The sequence below is a fragment of the Eumetopias jubatus genome, unplaced genomic scaffold (genome assembly GCF_037043125.1).
Source record: "Eumetopias jubatus isolate StellerSeaLion01/CBP00866 unplaced genomic scaffold, mEumJub1_p1.0 scaffold_12, whole genome shotgun sequence".
In the NCBI taxonomy this organism is placed as follows: Eukaryota; Metazoa; Chordata; class Mammalia; order Carnivora; family Otariidae; genus Eumetopias; species Eumetopias jubatus.
In genome coordinates this window covers 31,119,442-31,132,055 of record NW_028274818.1, presented here as the reverse complement: position 1 = coordinate 31,132,055, position 12,614 = coordinate 31,119,442, and the positions used below count along the sequence as shown (strand labels likewise).

Here is a 12,614-nt window from a genome sequence, read left to right as displayed (position 1 = left end):
TCTGGAGCAGTGAAGGTAAACAAACCAATAACTATGCAAACAAATATTGCTTTTATGGTTATTTAAACACTCCATATACACTGGAGTATTAAAATACTAGGAGAAGGCACAATAACTTCTGGTTATCACAGGAACAGTTGGATAAAACTGACAAATGCTTAAGCATACACGGAATCAGTATCACAGGAAATTTATTATAAATCCAGCATAAAAATATTTCTAGCCAGAAGGGAATATCAGAGATTATAGTCACTAGAATAGAAGACATAAATAATTATTTTAAATCAACTATTCAATTATGAAAGAGAGATTGAGATTTCATCACTTATGAGTATAAAATTCCAGATGAAATAATTAAGCAAAGGGGCGCCTGGGTGGCTCAGATGGTTAAGCATCTGCCTTCGGCTCAGGTCATGATCCCAGGGTCCTGGGATCAAGTCCCACATTGGGCTCCCTGCTCCTTGGGAGCCTGCTTCTCCCTCTGCCTCTCTCTCTCTCTCTGTCTTTCATGAATAAATAAATAAATAAAATCTTTAAAAAAAAAGAAATAATTAAGCAAAAAAGAAAAACTAAATTAAATTGGAGATTTAAGGCAAATAAAAATATACAATGGGGGATATTGTTATATCTTGGGGGAAATATAGGAAAGAGGAAAACTTTAGTAAAATTTGTAAATTAAATAAAAATCATATCAATATATTCTTGGAGAGTTATGCTCTGAATCACAGCAGTCCTCAACCTGTTCTGCAGCAAACCAGTTTAGCTTCACGGAGATAACTGGTAATAATTTTGATTAATAAGGTAATTGTAGGGTATTACTAAAATCCATTTCATTCTTAATTTGATGATTAAAAAAGCACTAATGCTCTTATAATGAAGAAAACTATTATTTGTAGCCATTTTAAAGATAAATTAACAGTAAATCAACACAGTAGTTACTTCTTTTGATTCTTTTTAAGGAATAAAAGCATTCTGAATAAACAATATTATAATTTTACTGGCTCAAAAACACAAAATAGTTTCAGACGTTTAGTGAAGATAAAATACAATTGCGTGTGCCCAATACTAATAATTCTGCACTACTTTTGGAGATCTCTTGACTTCTGGCAGATTGATAAGGATCTGAAAATCTCTGTTAAGTGAGACCCTATGTGAGCAAATGCAAGGCATAATGATTCTCACAATACTATTCTAATACTGTAATGCTATTCTAATACTAATACAATTTCTAACTTAAATTAAGCAATTATCTTCCAAGTATTTAGATAGAAGCATGTCTTTGGATAAGACTTCTTCCATGCTGATTACTTGAGAAAATTATGGCAGAGGTTAAACCACCAAATAAACTATGGAAAATAGTGCGATTATGAACAAAATCAGGTTTAATTCTCTAATAAAGTGCACAATGTCTAACATGGCTAACTTTGGACTATGACCACAATGAACAGTCATCTGTCATGAAGAAAAAGAAACTCCCATACGTATAAGTGGTTCAGATTGTGACAAGATACACTTTGTTGTATGGTTCCAAACTGCGGTTGGTACAAAAGAGTGTGTTCTCCTCTATCCAAGCTCCTGAAGCAGCCAGAAAATATCAAAACAATGAGGGCACTTTGGAATGTGTAGTCAACTTCCTGCTGTAGAACAGGAATCACAGCTGCTACTGTATCAGTCGGTTTCCAGATGTCAAGGCTATAAGGATAGTGAGGTAATTGCAGGAAGGAAGGGATACAATTTTGTTATCACAGATTACCCTCCCCTTTGAGAACCATGGATACGGCATCAATGTCGATGCTTTGGATATGCACATTATGAACTCGGTCTTCATGCGGAAGTGTCTCCACATTTGTACATTTGCTTCTGTGGAAAAGGATGGGCCAGAATTATTAAAATGGGTGGGAAATAAAGAGTGGGCGCTCTCAAAGCATTATATTGCTGGTTTTATAAAGCGTCTGTAAAGTGTTAATAGGCATTATCAGCTAACGATCTTCTAAGGAGAAGAACCAGACGACAAGGTTTAACTGCAAGTGTTCCTGAACGATAGCATTAAGAAAAAAATAAAATGTTTGGACATAGATTAATTAATCAACAACTCTATTTAAGGCTGTCTGTGATTATTAGTGACTGAGCAGAGGAAACTGGATGATGATTTTCCAGGATTCAGCTAAAAATAACTCCTTTCTCAGCTTCCCCTGCTGTGTTGTCAAAGGCTAGAAGTCATCAAAAAACTCCATGAACTTTTATTCCAAAGCCAGAATCAAGGTGCTATTTTGGCATACCTCACTGGCAAAACCAGTACATATTTGTTCACGGGTCACTGAAGTTAACTGAAAAAAATTCAACAATTTCTTGCGTTTCTGTCTAAGGTTCTCAGTTATTATGCTGAGTGTGGAACATCTGTTTAGTGCTCTTTGTAAATGAACATTAGCAGTTGGTGCCTCGGTTTACCTACAAACAAGGCAGGATTGAAAATAGTTTCTGAGAAGTGGTCAACTCTGGATTCATTCTACCAACTATGAAGCTAAGAGACTTCTCATTTCCCTCACACCAGAAACCCAACCCACTAAAACACTAAGCTTTTCACGGTTTTTGTGGGCAGGTGTAGATTATTATTGACTCACATTGAGCTAACAGCAGTCTACTAAATCAGACATAAATCACATGTGCCATTCTTCTGCCATGTCTCTTTCATTCTCCAAGAATTTTGGAGTTAAGACAAGAACTTTATGGCTGTCTTATTAAACCTGGCCTATTATTTCTGACTAAGGAACACCTGATTGCACAATTCCAGAGAGTACCATTTACATCATCGTCTAGATCAATGGTGCCTCCTGAAGTTGTGCAGTGCACAGCCTATATAACTGTAGGTGATAGCCCTGCATACCTTTGAAAAGATTGTTTTGAATCCTGAATAATTTATCCAATATAATAGATGTCCTGTAGTTTAATGACACCTTAAATTTAATAGGACCTTGCCAAAGTTTAAATAAAAGTCTTGAATTAGTAGGGTTGTGCTGTACATTTTTAAGCTGTAAAATATATAAGGGCAAGAGCAATTGTATACTTTGGGAGGCAGGACAGTGAGTGGTGAGAATGATTAATTCTTTTCTGGCAAGTGGAAAAAAGATGACTAAGGAAAAAATATGAACAAAATATTGATAACTAAGTGTTTTCTAGTGTGGGAAAATGAACTTTTACTTTGCAAGCAGGCAGCATTTTTTTTAAAAGGTTTTTAGCAATTTAAATCCCTGTTTGGGCATAGTTTTATCAGTTTTCTTTTCCTTTTAAGGTTTCCTGTCTTTCAATGCTGTGTGAAGAATCTTTTATTAAAAACATCCACTGTCATAAGTCATTCTTCCCAGTGACAAAGCTGATTTGGTCTACTGCAGATGAGTAAACTGAAATTTATACAACTCCTTTAAGCAGCCTTTCCCATTTTCAATAAAGAGAAAGTTACTAAGCACACCAAGAAGCTAGATCAGAAATTAAACATGTGTCTAGAGCCATGGGCCTTTCTGGGCCTGGATTACCTGAGCACTTGCAAGAAATGCAGCTCTCAGGCCTTGCCTATTGAATCAGAAACCCTGGGCTTGAAACCCAGCCATCTATATTTTAACATGCCTTCCAAGTAATTCTGATATGGCAGAAGTTTGGGAAATTTTGACCTAGAAAATGTGTGATAATCAAAGTCATCCTTTAGTAATTAAGTTGCAAGAAATACTGACAGTGCATTGGTAAAGGAAACTGTATTTTCAATTTCTACATATTTTCCATAAAAATACTTTATTACTTTTAAAAATTCAGTAACAATGATAAGTCCTTATATCCACTTTTCTGTTTATATGTTACCAGGGAAAGACTTCACTGTTGATTAAAAAAAAAAAAAAAAAGCACTGTTACTCTGAGTTCTTCATAAAGAAAGAAAAAGCTATAAGCATAACTCTATTTTATAATTTCATTACTACAAGTTGGAACTATAAGCTTTCCAAGTTTTATGTCTAACTCTTGGCATTATAGATTCATGGTTATATGTTCAGTGATAATCCAATTCATGCTAGAAAGGAACTCAGCCCATATCTATTCTTAGTGTACAACTCAAGGTCTTTAAAAGGCAAACCTGTTATTTTATCTTTCATGGATCCAGAGATTTTTTTTTAATCTCAAGTCTGAAAAATATAATAAAAAATAAATATTGGTTATATTTAAATTTTAATGCCTCCATATCATTAGTAGAGGGTCTTTAAGTAGACGATCTTAAAGAGCTTTGGAAAAAGTACATGAATGCCATCAAGAAGGAAGGGCAAATCAGCTCAGTCTTCCCAGGTGCTCACTGGGGAAGCCAAACACATTCATAATATATTTATAATTGTATACAAAAGCTAAATAAAACATCATTTAATATATTGAAATCATTCATATAGCTTTTTTGTTAAAGCTAAACCAGGCTAAAACTTATTGGCTTAATGACTTTCACAGTTTTTAGAAGACCAATAGATCAATACTATCAACATATTTTTTTTCCAATTGTCTAAAACTTAGGATTCCTTGCTTTCTGCATACTTCTCTTTTGATGGCTTGCTTCTTAGACTTCCATGTAGCTTATTTTTTTTCCTTTCTTATCAGTATATTTCCATCAAAAGAAAAAACAACTCTCAAGTCCCAAAGACATATCAAATTAATAATTCTCTACTACCTCATTGTTAGTTAAAAAAATCGCTGATAATCTGCATTTTAAATACATGGTTATCAGCCCATTTTGATGATGATCTCCCCAGTTCTCTGCAGACTTTTTTCTTTTGTTTTCAGTCTTTTGTGTGCCATTCCAAGGAAACTGTGCTTTAGTACACGGAGAAAGCCAACATTTATGGAAAGCACAATGAGGGCCACTATCCTGCTATAATCAGCTCCATGAAGAATTATCTGGTAGCGTCTTAGTTTGTTCTCTGCTGCAGAAAGTTACCTTTGAAAATGTATTGCTATATTTAACTATAATACACAAGAAAAAAGTTTTCATGTCCAATCAGAGGCAAACATATTTTGCATTAATTTCCCTGGCTTACATTGCAAGTTTTCAGGTATGGCACAAAGTATGAGCTCACATTCAATATCCCTTATAATTTGTGTATTTTTTTTATAATTTGTGTATTTTTAATACAATATTTAATGTTTCAAGTAATGAATGTACCATTGAGATTCCAATTGTTTATATCCTGCTGAAATATTCGCATTATAAACCACTTCTTCACTTAGTACATAAGAGTACTTTATAGAAAATGTCTGTTAAAGATAATGCAAAAAGCCAACAAAACTCATTTTCAATTGAGATAAGAGAAGAAATGAAAAATATCTAGACATGTGGCTCTCAACCAAAGGCAATGTCTGATAATATCAATGTGGTAAGAGAGGCATGCTACTGACATCTGGTGAGTAGAGGCCAGGGATGCTGATTAAAAGTGTTACAACGCTTTTCGGCTCAGGTCATGTTCCTGGAGTTCCAGAATCGAGTCCCGCATCGGGCTCCCTGCTCGGCGGGGAGTCTGCTTCTCCCTCTGACCCTCCTCCCTCTCATGCTCTCTCTCATTCTCTCTCTCGCAAATAAATAAAAATCTTAAAAAAATTTAAAAAAAATAAAAGTGTTACAACATACAATGCTACAATGTACAATCTCCTATGCCGAAGAATTATCTGGTCCAAAATATCACGTGCCTCTGCTGAGGAACCCTGGCCGAGAGAAAAATTAAGTACTATTTAGTCAATACAAGTTCCATGATACCCATTGGAGAAATTAAAGCCTTCCATCATGGCCATGTAACTATGGAACATGAATCAAATTCCCTTTTCTTACACTCAAAATGTCCACATCCACACTAGCCATCAAGATCTGAAGAGACCTCTTTTTAGTGGAGAAATATGGCTAATTATTGTAGACCAGCACTGAATCCCTTTTTATGGGGGGATTCAATTTTTGCACTACCTTGTGTGAATGTTCAGTTTTGTTAATCAGCTTCTTTCCCTGAAAATGTTATTTACTTAAAATGAAACTTCATCTTGAAAAAATAAGCAGTCACTTCGCTATCTATATAATTACTGCTCCTAACAAGATTTTCACTTACATTTCTTCTCTTTCTAAATTTCCTTTATAATTGAAACACTATCAATCAAGTATTTTATGAAGTTGATAAAATACTAAAGCACAGCCCAGCTTCTAAATGAAATATATTCTTGAGCCATAAACATCTTTCAATGTGTCTTTCATCAATCCCTACAATAGCTCTGAAAATGTTTTCTCAAGGGTATGTGATGACTTTTTCCTTTATTCGCCAAAGGATGTTTCTAGGCTTCTTTTGTTAAAGATGCCATTCAAAATTTAGTATAATTGTGCAACATAAAAACTAACAATGGACAAATATTGTTGTGCATATAAAATTTATCTGGCAATATAAATAGCAGATTGGGAATACTGTATTTTTGTGCATTCTGATTTGAATTTGCATTGAGTTAGATCCTTTGGCACTATCTGTAGAAAGGGCAGGTGATACACAGCTGCATTTCCTTGTCCCTGAAGATTCTAGAAGAGGTAGTTTTACGTGAAGCCTAATTATCTCTGCAATGTTGGATCATAGATATCTTTATTAAAAATACACATACCACACACCTACAAACTTTGATGTCAGCCATGGGTTTCTTCATATACCATTAAGACAAGATATATCAAACCCAACTTTTATAGTCTATGAAAGTACCACGAAAAATAATCATGTTCATCCTCATTTGTTCTGATTTCCCCCACATTTTGGCTAAGGGAATGTAATTTTTCCATAAGTCTGTATTCATTATATTATCATGCTCCATATTATTATTTAAATTATGACAATCATAGAGACAAGATCTTGGTGCTATTTAACTAAGTTTGAAGGCCCTAAAACACAAATTAAAATAAACTTGAAAACTGCCACAAAATTGTTGTTTAATTTAAAAAAATGTTATGTCACTTAGATGTGTCCTCAGTGATTTGGGACTGAAACGTATGCCCTGAATAAGTAGCAAGTAGCATTTAATTATAGACAGTGAAAACAACCTAAGTAGTACTACTTCATCAAAATGTTCATTTTTAACTGAAGACAAAGCCATCTTTTAAATATTTGCATCAGAAAATGCCTAGAACTAAAAAAGTTAAAGAAATTACAATTTCTTAGATATATCTAGACTTGCATTTTTAACCTTAAGGCAGTATGGCAGGCTTTTTAAAGCTCAGACATTCTACTTGTTTACTTTACAAAAATACTCATTTCCAGTAACATCACCACACATATTTCTATGTGATGTTCCCAACACTAATCTCAGTAAATATCTCTTTCTTTCTTTCTCTTTCTTTCTTTCTTTCTTTTTATTTTTCTTTCTTTTCTTTCTTTCTTTCTTTCTTTCTTTCTTTCTTTCTTTCTTTCTTTCTTTCTTTTTTTTTTATGCCTTGATATCCTAGAAAAACTAGAAAGCCAGCTTAGGGGTATAATTAAAAATTTAAAATCTTTGTTTTATAAATATATTTTTTGGTATGTATAATATCTTGTTGTTTTTTAACATTAAGCCTATTCCATCTTCAAGAGCAAACTATATTTTCTATAGGATGCAACCAATTGCCTCTAATAATAGGGTCTAGCTGTGTATCTATGGTGGATTTCCTCCCTACCCCGACTTCTGCTAGCTCTTATGGGAATACTCATAAATGAAAAAGTAAGAGTCTGTCTTATTTTTTTTTTAAGAATACAATGCTGGTAATGGAAAAAGAACTTCTGAATTTCCAACCCAACTTATGAAATAACTTACCTTCTTTTCTTCTGGGCAATCCTTTTGTTCTGGTTAAAACTACAGAACTGTGAGTAATATGTAATCAGAACACAAAAAAGTCAAAAGGGGGTTGTACTTATATGCAAAAATAAAGTTCATTTATATAGATACTTTGAGCTGGTTTACATATTATACATATATAGAGATCAGAGGATGTATTAACAATGAAAGTAAGTTTTCCTATATGAATAAAATCCCCAGGCAATTTCAATATAGATTATCAATTATTGAATGATAGTTACATTTTACTACATACATATTTTAATGATTATATCTCTCCTCAAACATTTGTAACCAGTTTCTGGGAAAATATTTTCTTTGTCTAAATATATGCAAAACTAAAATTAAACCAATGGCATTTATAGACAAGCAGAATGACTTAGCTTCATTTCAATATGAGAGCTGTATTACAAAATTTCTATGCTTTCTACCAACTCTCTGACTCTGTTAATTCCAATAAAAAAATAAGGATAAGGCCAAATTATGAACCAAAATTCCCAAGATCATAGTGAATATTACATAGGCTAGACAGACATCTGTATTTCTCATCATTTTATAAGCGATCCTGTCACTATAATAATTCATTCTTCAAATTGCTCCATCTACAAATTTGACTGCCTGACACCCATATGTGCACACACGTTCTTTAAAGCCATTTTTAGGGAGGCTTTTTTTTGAAAATCGACAGTCAGATCATGTTCAAGAATGAACTGTTCTCTGGCCAAAGGAAAAGCCCTTTGAGATGCAGCGTCTCCTTTTTAAAATATGTTCTCTGTTTTCTAGGAGCACAGAGCATGCGATGGTAGTCAGAGGCCAAGCAACTAGGGTTAAAATATAAGGTTTAAAAAAAAAAAAAATATATATATATATGAAAATGGGAGGAAAGAAAGTAATAGATGGCCTTGTCAAAGACAGGGATGGAATCAAACGGAAGTGGAAGACATGGGTGTGGGGAAGAGGGGAGCCAGGACCATCAGGAAAGGGACCCAGCGAGGGATGCCCATCATTTAGTGCATCTTTATCACTCGAGGCCTGATTTACTGTTATATTTTGAAATGTCTTCTTCCCAGACTCTATGCTTAAGTAGCCATATCTTTAAACTGCCTGACTCCAATAGCTTGATGCGGTTGCCACCACAGAAATAGAAATTATAGCTTTCAACCCTTCATTTTGTCCCTCTCACCTATAATCCTCTAGTTCCAGTCTGTCTGACCACTTGACAAAGTTCTTTGGTTGTTGTTGTTGTGTTTTGGGGGGTTTTTTTGGTTGAGTTTTTTTTTTTTTTTTGGTGTATGTGTGTGTTTTGTTTTTTTAATTAGTGCAGCCTTGTGGGACCACTTAAATATGCTTTACACACAGAGAACAGTAGATAGCCCTGAAAACCTGATGAGAAAAGAAAAATCCTGCGGGGAGCAAAAATGGCACAAAGGGCCCATAATAATGATCCTCATAATTGAGATGGTCATGTGTCTCATTCACAGCCATCATTTACCTGGAGGTCTTTCTTGAAAAACTGCTAAGATTCTTTACAGATTTTACATAAGGATTTTTTTTTCCCCAAAGGCTCACTGGTCTATTTTCACATGTGTGTTGTTTGGTTGGGTCCTTCAAAGGCTTCAAGGTTTACTTTTATATTTAAAGAGGGCAAAGATGAAGGCTATTATTTGAATACCGCATTGCATTCAGTGGCATCAAGATGCTTATTATAACTTCCCTGATAGGCGGTCAAAGCGACTCATGGCTCCCAGTACCTTCTAATGTGTATTTAGGTGCCCTGTTGGATGGCTCGCTTAAGTGATGTGGCATATATTTGATGAAAGGACAATAAACAACATCAATTATAAAAGACAATCTGCTAATGAGAGGAAGAAAAGGAAGAGAGGGAGAGACTGGGAAAAAAGAAGAAGAAATTATGGAAAGAAAAAGCATTGCAACTGATTTTAAGAAATGTCATACCTTAATCATGTCCTAATTTTAGGGCACCACTGTAATCTTCTTTGGAGACATAATGTGGTTCTTCAACTTTTGTGGGACTGTCATTGAAGATGAAGATCAAACTGCTTTCAGTTTCCTTTATGGATTCGTTGCAAATTTTGCCAAGATCCCTGCACAAAACAAAAAGTGATATTAAATGAAACTCAGGCCATGCTAAGCAAATTAGCTAAAATTGATTTTTGTCCTCTTATGGGGATGTTTTCCAATCCAACAAGACGTAGAAGATCCGCCAACTTCTTATGTCCTAAATTTTTCCTTTTCAAGGGCTACTAATTTGGCCCTAGAAAACACTGTCTGGGTTTCCCCACCATAAAATGTCTTGTCAAGTAACAACCAGAAACCCCTGAAGAGATAAAATAGATAGCTTTGGCTACTTTGCTATGCTAATTAGTTATAAGGATTCGTTTTCCTTTGGATGTATTTCCCATGTTTAAAAAGGTTTTAAAATATTACCTACCATTAGTACATTTGATAGATAAATCTAGATTTTATTAGCAGACATATTAAATATATTTGCTTTGTTTTTCATCACCTAATTTCCTTATAGAGACTAATTTATCTAAATAATACAATGTTACCTCTGTATCATTATTCTAGTCTATGATAGCAGTTGAATTTTCAAAGAAGAAAATATTGAATGTGACTAAGCGATGCCGTTTTCTCCCTTTCAATTAGGTTAAATGAAGACAAGCACATTGTTATTTTCCTTTTTACTCTTAAATTAGGGAATCCTGGTATTTGCTTAAAAATTACTGTAAGAAACACTGTTTCGAATGTGTAAGTTTGTTGATCTTCTTAGGTTAGACATATGTATTCTCTCTTCGAGAATGCATTTCTGTTAAAAGAGTATCAATATTTTCCTCGGTATCTTCCATATAACAATATGCTTTCTTTTCGTAATTTTCTTCTTTGTTGATTGGCACCTGAGGTGATGCTCTAGGGGCCGCCGAGGAAGTACGACGGAAGAGGCCTGAGTGACCCTGTTGGCTGGTACTGCTAGGAAGTGTATTGAAAAACTTCACATATCCTCCTCACTGTTGTTCTGAAGTCTTGCGAGGCCAACGTAGTGGGCTTGGCGGTGAGGGGTGGGGCCAAAGGTAGCTCATTTTCTGTTTGGGGTTTGGGACCTGATGCCGATTCACTTTGGCTCACTCAGCTACTCTGTGCACATCCGCTTAGCAGAAACATGACTAACGGGGGAAGAAAGTTAATATAAATATGTCACATATACTTTAAGAAATTTGAGATCGCAGAGTATCAGATTCAAAATTACAGAAATATTCTGAAATGTGTACAAATACATCAGTTAACCGGTCCGTGGTGTGCTGATTGCATAGCCTTTGTCTGATTTATTTTACTGAATTCACCGGAGACTTCCTTTCTCCATTAATGACATGGGATTGCTCTTCATATTAAACTTTAAAGTTTTAAAACACAACAAAAGTTTTACACTCTCTTCCCACTGTGCACACATGTATGTTAGCATTTTGGGGCCAACACTGCCTTTGTGGATTAATCCCCCCTCCCCAAATTTCCTATGATTGACAAAATTCCTCATATTATACAAAGGGAAACTGAGGCTCAGAGACTCACTAAACTTATAGTGGCTGAATACTCATAAGTAATTATGCTCCCAACTCTCAAATATGTGGAACACTCCCTTTTGATAGTAAATAGATGAATGCTTTGAACATTTAGGTTATTTTTAATAACCTAATGGAAATAGCAGTTTGATTAATTAATGTTATGAACATCTTGTTCAAAATGCTGTATAGTATTTTGATTAGACTGGGAAGGAGAGCTGGAATGTTTCCTGACATGAATATTGTTGTGGAAATTAAGAGTTTGTGTAAAACATTTTAGTGGTCATAGGATTAACCTAATATTCTCATTTTTCCTCTCAGTCATCTAAGATTATGAAGTACTTTGTTAGTTTCTTTTCTTTCTCTCTCTGATATTCCTATTGACTAAAGGAATTTAAGAACTGCGGGAGCTTGAAAGGGAGTGGCAGAGTACAGAATGTGTTCTCAAGTTTTAAAAACTTTATTGTAATTTTTTTTTAATTAAAATATTCCCAGTACACTTTCTTGGTCTCTAACTCCTGACAGCTACTACTAATTACATTTTAACCTGTTAATGGTCTAATGCTTTTCAACATATATTAAGCCCATTCCAAGTATTCTGCAAATATTGAACCTATCTCTTAAGAACAGCATGCTGTTGAAAGGATTGGAACGGGAATGTAAGCAGGCTCAATTTGAGAGAGAAGAAAACATAGTGAGCTCTTTGGTCCCATAGAAATATTTGAGGTGGGGGGCAGTCTCCTCAGGCAAGGGCAACAAAAGGGAAAATAAACAAATGGAATTACATCAAACTAAAACATTTTTGCAAAGCTAAGGAAGCCATCAACAAAAGAAAAGGGCAACCTACTGAATGGGAGAAGATATTTGCAAATCATACATCTGATAAGAGGTTAATATCCAAAATTATAAAGAATGTGCACAACTTAATATTAAAAAAAAACCTCTACAATCTGATTTTAAAAAAAGGCAGAGGACCTGAATAGGCATTTTTTCCAAAGAAGACATACAGATGTCCAACAGACACATGAAAAGATGCTCACCATCACTCATCATCAGGGAAATGCAAGTCAAAACCACAAGGAGACATCACCTCACACCTGTCAGAATGCCTATCGTGAAGAAGACAAAAGATACCAAGGGCTGGTGAGGATGTGGAGAAAAGGGAATCCTCATACACTGTTGTTTAGAATG

At 34.7% G+C, this 12,614-nt stretch overlaps 1 long non-coding RNA gene across 2 annotated transcripts in view; it reads right to left on the bottom strand.

Moving 5' to 3' along the window:
* LOC114221950 (uncharacterized) overlaps positions 1 to 12,614 on the bottom strand; it is a 59,900-nt gene that overhangs the window by 24,581 nt on the left and 22,705 nt on the right. For both annotated transcript variants that reach the window (XR_015769558.1, XR_015769559.1), the window contains exons 2-3: positions 9,802 to 9,950; positions 7,825 to 7,871 (exon numbers count right to left, since the gene is read on the bottom strand). This is a non-coding gene — a long non-coding RNA (uncharacterized LOC114221950). The remainder of the gene's footprint in view (positions 1 to 7,824; positions 7,872 to 9,801; positions 9,951 to 12,614) is intronic.